The following is a 10175-nucleotide window of genomic DNA, read 5'->3' as shown; positions in this document are numbered from 1 at the left end:
AGCTATTTATAAAAGCTTTACCTCGATTTTAGCATTTAACCATTTATTTCAATATTTTTAAAATTAATATTTTTTAAAAAAATAATTCAATTTTATGTAAAACCTTACCCAAGCCTAGACGTAGTGTAATGTGGATGGGGGTAGTGGGTGAAGGTGGCAAGTGATGTAGGTGGGGTGGTAACTGTGGGGTGGTAACTGTGGGGTCTGAGGCTAAGAAGATGTCCCTAGTCCAACCAGCTGGGCCTGCCCTTAAGGTCTGAACCCAAAATTTGGTGGCTTACGACAATGACACCCGTCACATGAGAGAAATGAGAAATGTGAAGGGTTCTGTGCTCTTCACTGGTTTTCTTTTTATTTATTTATTTTTGTTTTTAACTTTGGAGTCGAATATTGTTCTGAATAATGCAAGACATCCACTTGATCGGAGGTGGCCGAGTATTCAGCGGCGGCGGTGGAGGTGGCGGAGGAGATAGAAGGTTAGGACTGCAACACCAACAACAAAACAACCAGGCACTCAAGTGCCCACGTTGCGACTCACTTAACACGAAGTTCTGTTACTACAACAACTACGATCTCTCTCAGCCACGTCATTTCTGCAAGAGCTGCCGTCGTTACTGGACCAAAGGTGGTGTCCTTCGTAACGTCCCCGTTGGTGGTGGTTGCCGCAAAGCCAAGCGTTCGAAAACCAAGCCTTCATCCGAATCCACGACAGTCGCCGCCGCGGCCCTTGCACAGCCACAATCACAGCAACACCTTGATCAACGTAAAGCGAATTCTCATTCTAGCAGCGACAGTTCGAGTCTTATTGCAGCTAATTCTAAGGTTGCAGTGACAAATAAAAACAACAACAACGATAGTTCTACAGGCGGCATGGCGGAGGCGGTGTCGGCAGTAACGTCTCATTCAAACAATATAAATGTAAGCGAGTCGAAGTTGTATGGAAACCCCAACAATTTAGTCTTCGAGGCAGGATTACTGGAACAAAGATCAGAATCGGGGATTTTTCCGGAGATTGGGAGTTTTACGAGCTTGGTTACTTCGTCAAACAATGAAACGTCGTCGTTTGGCTTCGGTACGGTATTAAATGGGCAAGGACAGTGGCGGCAGCAAAAGATGATGAGTGTTGGAGGGGAGGAAATCACCGGGGAATTGCTCGATCAGACGATGCAGGTTGAGCTTTCAAATTTGCATGGTAGATCGGAGAGTGGATTTGGACCGTTGATTGGCAAGGGTGTGGAGATCAACCGTTCTTTGATCTTCCTAATGATGTTGACCAATCGTATTGGAGTCAAAGTCAAGGTCTGATCAAGATCATACGACCCTCTATCTACCGTAAATTGTCTCACTCTCACCCCCCTCCTTTTTTTTTTTTTCCTTAAATTATTTATTAACTATAAAAAAAATGAAACAAAGAAAAAAATGGAGAAAAAGAAAATCAAAGAAAGGCTCAAAGGTTGAAGTAAAGAAAGTGAAAGTTAAATTGATATATAGATCCGACTGTTTCTTGTGTAAAACGTTTGAAAGTTTTCTTAAATTTTTTACTTAATATTTAAGTTGAATTTTGGTGATTTTTGAAGATGTTTCCAGTTTGTTGATGCCAGTTTTTTTTAATACGACTATATTTTGGGGAGCAGGATTTTGTTGATGGTGTATCTGAATTCCATTAATGTAGATAAAAATATAGATTTCAGGTTTTAATTTATGATTGATATAAATGTAATAGTTTTACTTAAATATTCCTCTATATTTAATTATGATATTAGGAGATTTTAAACATATGCATGTAATTATTTTGAATTTTAATTTATATTTAACGCATTGTTAATTTTGATAATGAATTATGTGAAGGATAACAGTTTTTTTTTAAATAATCACCAAACATAAATAATACCAAAAAAAAATCAAATTAATCACTAAAATATATCCAAATTTAAATATTATAAAACTTAAAATAAAATAAAATATATTTTGTCAAAATAACTCTAATTGTATTTTTTAGTTATTTTTTTTCAAATTCTTTTTATTAATAGATTTGATAAAAATATCTTAAAAAGTTAATGTAGAATATTTAGAATATTTTTAATGAGATATAATCTACTACTTAAGTAATTTAATAAAATAATTATATATAAAAAATAATAAATAAATAAATCATGCATAAAATTAAAAAGATAATTAATAAATTAAATTTAAAATACTAAATGTCTACATTTATTTTAATTTTTTTAGATAATTATTTTTATTTTATTTAAAATTAAAAGTTATTTTTTTAACTTCATGATTTATTTATTTATTTTATTATTTTTTATGTATAATTATTCTATTGAGTTATCTAAATAATAAATTATATTTCATTAATTTAAAAAAAACAATTTGCAAAATAAAATAAAATTTATGACAAAAAAATCAAAAATATAATTAAGATAATTTTGAAAAAAAAATGTAAATGTTAATTAAACCAAATAATAATATGTGAAAGCTTAGAAAAGCCAAGGCTATTGCATATTGAAAATGGAAAAGGGAGGGATGGGTACTGGCAAAATGGAGGGAGTAGAGCCTACTATTAATGATGTAGTTAAGAAGTTGTTGTATATGGTGGGTCCGGGAAAGTAGTTAGTGGTCCCATTGCGACTATGACTCCACGTGGCGGTGGTGTTAATGGGTAGGGGCAAGTGGGTTAACCTCGTAGGCTGACTCTACCAGGGGAGGCGGGTGGGGCTGCCTCACTTGGGGGACAAAAATGTTCTCGCCTGCTCGCCAGAGAAGACGAGTACATGATGCCGTAACTTCACATCCAATTTCGTACAAACAATTATCACACTAATCATGCCCTGCACCGGAATTTGTTTTCAGGTTTTAAATATTTTTAATAGTAAAACAGCTTTTTTATTCATCCAGCTTCACCCATAACAGATTTGGGTTTAAATATTTTTGGTTTAAGCTTGTAAAAACTTCTTAATTTTTTTCAAAAAATAATAATAATAATTAAGTCATTTTTTTTTCACTCATTTGAGTATTTAAATTTTTAGAATTTATCAAAAAAACTCTTAAAATTTTAAAAAAAAACAATTAAGCCCCTACTTTTTTTTATTAAATTAGTTATTTGAACTTTCAAAATATATCAAAAAGACCTCAAACTTTTTCAGAAAAATCAATTAAACCATGCTTTTATTAAAAATTAGAAAAAAATATAAAAATTATAAAATATATAGAAATATAAAATTTTACAAAAATCGTAAAAAAATTATAAAATATATAGAAATATAAAAAAATTATAATATTTAATAAAATCATAAGAAAATTATTCAAAATATAAATAAATATAAATTTCGTAAAAGAAATTATAAAAGTTATTATAACAAAAGAAATTATAAAATACTTTTATTGATTTTTATTTTCTTATTTTTTTGCCACATGTCACATTGTATTGCAACACGTGGTGACTTTAATTAAAAAAAAACTATAGGTCATTAATTTCTTATGATTTTTATGAAAATTTACAATTTTTTTTATTTTTTACTATTTTTATAAAAAATTCAAGTTTTTAATAAATTCCAAATTTTTTTATATTTTTATTAAAATTTAATAATTTTATAAAAGTTATTATTTATTATTTTTATATATTTTTTTATAATTTTTAATAAAAGCAAGGGCTTAATTGCTTTTTTGAAAAATTTTGAAGGTTTTTTTTATGCATTTTGAAAATTCGAGTACCCAATTGAGTGAAAAAAACTAGTGGTTTAATTGCCTTTTTTGATGGCCTTTTTGATGCATTTTGAAAGTTCAAGTGCTCAATTGAGTAAAAAAAAAGAGAGGCTTAATTGCTTTTTTTTATTTAAGTTTAACGGTTTTTTACACCCTTAAGCCAATTAATAAATTTACTTATCTTGTACGTAACGGTATTTAACAAAATATCAAATTAAATGATTAAAAAAACAAAACCTTTAAGCACCAATTCGAAAAGCCTTTATTATTATTAGATTTTATCACATCTATACGATGAGTGAATGAAAATATTTTTATTAAAAATATTTTTATAGAAATATGTCAATAAATAATTATTAGTGGAGTAACAAGAATTTTTTATATTAATTTATTGGTGTTGTGTCCGATTTCTAAATAATGTTATTAATTTGTTTTATTTTAATATTATATAAAAGATTAAAAATGAAAATACTTTTATAATAATGTTAATTACCCTTTAAAGTAAATGTATTTTAGTAATTTTATAGTTAAATTAGTGTGGAATTAACTCATGTCACAAACTCAATAAGTCACTTTATTTATAATATAGATCTACCAATTTATATATTTTGTCTATGCTATCTCTTTGGGTCATTTGTGCTTTGGATGAAATAAATTTATAATATTTATGAGAATGGCCATGGAATTAAATGAAAGATTTATGAAGTTGAAAGAGGATATTGATGGGGGATGAGAGGATGATGGTGCGAGGGGGTGGGTTCGCCAGAGCATGTGCCGAAGCAAAAGTACATATTTTTCTTTGGAAAGTTGAAAGTCTTTTGCCATCTGTGGATCATGACAATGAATTTCACTACTTCAGCAACGTTTGCGTCAATGGGTGTGCGTATATTAAATGTGGGTTTTGGACACCCTTTGGGACTGGGCTTTGGACCATAGGGTTCTAGGTCTAGTGGGTTAGGGTGGTTTAAATTAGATGAGGGACTTATGTGGCTGGTTTTGGGGACATTGAACATTGCAATGGTCGGGGTTGAGCTTTGCAAGTGGACATGAGCTATGGGCCTGTGGGTTGCCCTATCTTAGTGCCTTGATAGGCTATGGATGGGACCATTTTTAGATTCATTGCCCATTGTCTCTCCAAGATTGCTTTCGTGTTCCAAATATGGACGGTTTGCACTTCTTTCCTTCTCTCATTATTTTTCAGTTTGACTTTTTAATAGGTTGGAATGTCGGCTGAAATTGCTTAATTGATGACATTTTTTTTAACACATAAAACTAGATTTTTTATTCGTAAGTATGCATGGGTTAATTTTATGTATTGTAGGTATGTACAAAAATGGTATTATTTATATTTAAAAAATTATTCTTCACACTTTTGTAAAAAAAATTTTTTTAAATATGTTTGAAGCAAGAAAAAAAATTCACTACCTACTTATTAATGTTATGTTTTGTTACTAATATAATAATATAACAACTACTTATTTAATACATATGTTCTAAAATAGTTGATTAAAAAATAAAAAATAATTAGTATAAATATAAGAAATCTTTAAAATAAAAAAAAAATTCTTTCTTTTTACCACAAATAAAATATGTAAGTGATTAAAAATTATAAATTGTAATTAATTTATAGTTAATTAATAACTAATATATATATAAAAAAATGCTCCAACCAAACACAACCTAAATCAGCTAAGGCTACAATATAAATATCGAGATTGATAGCCTAAAAATATGCACTTATATCATCTCATTTAATGGATGTGTGAGCTCCACTCTTTTTTACCACTTTTCCAATTCCATGAGTAATTGAAAGAATATCGTTAGTTGGTATTAGCTCAAAAAAAAAAAACAACTTTGGAAACTTATTTTGGTATTTTTCATATATGTTTTACCATTCGTGTTTATAGTTCGTGATAGTCCTTCTCGACAATGTCTTTTTTAAAGTTGGTATTTGCATTTCTCCTTAGGAATATAATATGCCTTACCATTACACTCATCATGTACGTGTTAATAACTTAGGAAAAACTTTAATCTATTCAACAAGTTACAAGTGTATATCAAATTTTTTAAAGGAAAACTAAAATTTCTAAGAGTATATCTTTAGATATTTTGGTATTCTAAACCAAAATTTCTAAAAAAAAATAATTAGGAATTACGGTATATAAAAAAATTCTAAGAAAATACCGATAACTTTATGGATAATTATGAAAATTAGGGTATATCAAAATCATATTACACAAGCTTTTACTAAAACTTTTAAGAGGATATCCTTAGATTTTTTTTATATATATAACATATTCTAAAAGAATACCAATATTTCTATGGATCCTCATTAAAAATTTTGGTATACTAAAATCATATTACAAATCCTTTACCAAGATTTGGTGTCAACGCATCTTGTTTGATTGATTTATTGAGTATTCATTGTTGTTTAGTTCAACACTCCTTTTAGGTATTACTTGGGGAGTTTCCATGATTTGCATGTGAGGATATTTTAGGATAGTGATGTAATAATTGGGTTCAATATTAGAGTTACAATTATCCGTTGTTGTAAAGGTAAATTAAGCTTTAGTTAATAGGTGATTAGGTTTAATTATTGAATATAATCATTCTCTAAGCGAGATTTCATAGAGTAGGACTGGTAAATCCAAACTATGTTAATAAATATTCTCTCATTATTTTGCACCAAGAAATATTGCCAAACTTTTCAAACACACTTTTGAACCTCAATAATGAACTGACCTTAAACATAGTCATGGATTGGATTGAGTTGGGTTCGGATAGGCCGATGAAAAATTTTAGGCCTGTTTTCTAGGCTCAACTTGAAAAATAGGCCTAAACTTTTGCCCAAGTCCAGCCTAGATTAAAAATGCTAAACCCAAGCCCGATTTGATCCTCCCATATTAAATTTTTTAGATTATTATTTTTATATAAAAAAATTTAAAAAATATAATACATCAAATACACTAAAAATATTAAAATAAATGTTTCCCAACAAATTGAAAATACATTAAAAATACTTCTAAAATAGTAGCAAAATTAACAATAAAATAAGAGTTATACAATATCCAAACAATAATAATAGAATAGTACTAATATAATAGCGAAATAGCATTAAAACAGTAGCAAAATGGCAACAAAACAACAACAAAAAAGAAAGTTTAGGCTAATTCGAGTCGGGCTGCGGATCAAAAAAATCCTACTCGAGGCCCGACTCGTTTAGAAAGCAGATCTTATTTTTTATCCAAGCCAATTTTTAGGGCTTATATTTTTCCTCAAACCTTCCTATGTTTCGAGAGAGCCTTCAGGCCTGGGTGGGTGGCCTAACCTATGATCAGGTTTAGCTGACCCTAAAACAAACATTAAATAAAAAAGTTTCCATTATAAAAAGCATGCTTCTTATAATTAGATTTTTAATCATCTATAATACTCCGTACTCGATTTGATAACATATCCGAACAACAAATTTCACATAAAAAAATTCAAAACCTTTTCATAACATTCAAACACTTAATTTATTATTATTGGACTCAATTTCAAACTTTAAATTTAATTTCGTAACCTTAAAACTTAATTTTCACACTAATTTATCACAAAATTCATATACGTAACCTAAACAAGTATTCCAAATCACATACAAATTATAGCCAACCTAACTTAGCAAATTTTAAATTTTTATATGATTATTTCCATTTGATAGAATTTAATATCTTAACTTAATTTCAATATTCAATATTTTCATGTAACACCCCAAACTCGGCCTAGACGTTATGGCCAAATCTGGAGATGTCACATAAAAGGGATTTTGAATACGGCCCTAACTCGATAAAACTTTAAGCTCATAAACCCTTATTTGCTTTCATTAATTCAAAATATAATTTCAAAAAGTCTACTCACTTCAAAACATATCATTTTAGCGGAAGCTTAGAAAAACCGTCACGTTTAAGGAAAACAATTCACATTTTTAGAAAACCGTGTTTTTAGTAACCCGTTGTTTTGAAAGAAAACATTTTGTAAAATCTGTTTAAGATTTAGAAAACCTGTGCTTTTGGAAAAATCTGAGTTATACCACATTTTTGCAGTTATATAGTCATGAAATCACATTCTATCTCAAATTAAAATAAAATAGTCCGTAAAGTCCAAATTACATAAAATAAACCCAAATTAAACCAGAACATAAAATGTAATTATATTTATAACTAGTTTGAACATTTGGTCACCGAGGGACTCCGCAGCACCGATCCGCCTAACTCTGTGGATTACCTGTACGGATTAAACGGATAGGAGTGTGTTTACGTAAACTCAGTGTGTAACCCAATAGAATTAAGCATGCACACAACCAGAAAATCAGAATCAGACAAATATAGATTCGGGCCTAAGCCTATTACAGTCACAGATGCATGTTTGGGCTTAAATCCATCTTAAATACAGATATAGATATACAGTCATCATCAGAAATCAGATATCCTACCCCCATCCTCTACACACCATCTCCGACCATCCCAATACACCATGTGGGGTTTAAAACAATCACCTAGCCCTACACACCATATTATACTGATGCGGCACATAACAAATATACGCAGCCGTGCTGCCAGATAATAGGAAAAATTCCCTTTCAGAACACCTCATCCATTATAACAATCCCACCCAATAACAGTAACAAAATAGAACATGCATATAGAATTACAGATAATACATGCTTAACATGCTTATAAAAACAAATAGTAGATATACATTGCACAGACATGCTCAGAACAGTACATCAGTTAGCAGAACGCATAGCTTTGGGGTTAGTAAGCCTTTACCGACCCTACGTTAGGTCCACAGTCGATTAGGACGACCCATGCGACCCTATGAAAAATTTCAGTATATGTGGGCCCACACTCCTAAATTGGCCTTGCCTATTTGGATCACAGGGCTTAGCCCAGATATCACAAGCCCGTGTAGGCCCACACGCCCAATTTGGCTTAGCCCGTATGGCCCACACGGCCACACCTCGACCATCACACGGCCGTGTCTTGCACACAGCCTAGCCTTCGTCGATCACACGGCCTACCACACGGCCTACCACATGGCCGTGTGGTGTTGACGAATTGCAATTTCAGCTTTCATCGAATCCTCTTTTTTTTGTGTTTCGGTACACACCTGGTATCGATTCACTGCGAAACCACTTTCGAGCCTTCCAAAACCTAAAAGTCAATGAAGCAACACTCAAATTTAGTCTTTATACACGATTAAACTGAAAACTCGAAACCAATCATATCTCAAATTAAGCACCTACCGCTTACCCCAACACTCTAAACAAGTAGCTACTATTCTGCAGAAGAAGAATAACAAACTCATTGATTCGCTGTTGCCCAAAAACATGACTAAAACCCTAATCAAAATTAGAAAAGCACAGGTTACAGCACAACAAAGCCCCACTTACCAGAACATGCGACGAAAACAAAAATAGTGAAGAAAACAGAGGTGACGGCTAATAAACAGAATTCAAAACCAAATGGGAGAAGGGAAGAACAATAGAGAACAGAAGACTAATGTCAGATTTTTTTCTTAGGAGGAAGGAGAAATTTTTGTAAAAAAAAAAGTCAATTTTGATAATCCCCAAATCCCTTATTTTCCTCCCACTAACTCTCACTCTCATACTTTCAATATAACTAAAACTCTTCCTGACAGCAGAACAAAATTAATACCCACGCTAACGCAGGGATTTAAACTCAGGACTTCCAACACCCCAACTCCCTTACCACTTGAACTAGCAGACTCATTCTAATATGGAATTACAGACATTTAAATATGAACCCACTAAGTAAGTATAAGGCTTAAGTCAGAAAAATACCAAAATTTACTAAAGCTAAGGCTTGAACTTGGGACCTCACATATACACACACCTAGAACACTCAACCACTGAAGCAGATACACATTTGTGTGAAAAAAATACAGAAACCTAAACAAATATTGGGGCGTTAAAACTCTACCCCTTAAAAGAAATTTTGACCACGAAATTTACTTGATCAAAACAGTTGAGGATACTGTTGATGCATCAAGTTTTCACGTTCCCACGTGGCCTCTTCAGTGCCATAATTCCTCCACAGGACCTTCACCAATGGAATGGAGTTCCTTCTCAGAACCTTAACGTCACGTTCTAGAATCTGAACCGACTCCTCCTCAAAGGTCAAGTTTGGTCTAACCTCGATCTCTTCCATTGAGACAATATGAGATGGATCCACCTCAACATCGAGACGTGAAACATATCATGAATACGGTCCAATTCAGAGGGAAGCTCCAACTGATAAGCAATTGGTCCCACACGTTTCAGAATTCTGTAAGGTCCAATAAAGCTGGGCTCAACTCGCTCTTCTGGCCAAACCTTAGAAGTTTCTTTCACAGAGAGACTTTAAGAAACAAAAAGTCCTCTACAGAGTACTCAATCTCACATCTCTTCAGATATTCATACGATTTTTGCC

The 10175-nt window shown here is 31.6% G+C and overlaps 1 pseudogene; it reads left to right on the top strand.

Moving 5' to 3' along the window:
* Positions 1 to 201: 201 nt before the first annotated feature.
* On the top strand, positions 202 to 1576 carry LOC107887077 (dof zinc finger protein DOF5.4-like; annotated as a pseudogene).
* Positions 1577 to 10175: the final 8599 nt, after the last annotated feature.

This window comes from Gossypium hirsutum, chromosome A03, assembly GCF_007990345.1.
Source record: "Gossypium hirsutum isolate 1008001.06 chromosome A03, Gossypium_hirsutum_v2.1, whole genome shotgun sequence".
Taxonomy (NCBI): domain Eukaryota; kingdom Viridiplantae; phylum Streptophyta; class Magnoliopsida; order Malvales; family Malvaceae; genus Gossypium; species Gossypium hirsutum.
Note: the sequence above shows the minus strand (reverse complement) of the source record. Positions and strands in the feature narration are given on the sequence as shown.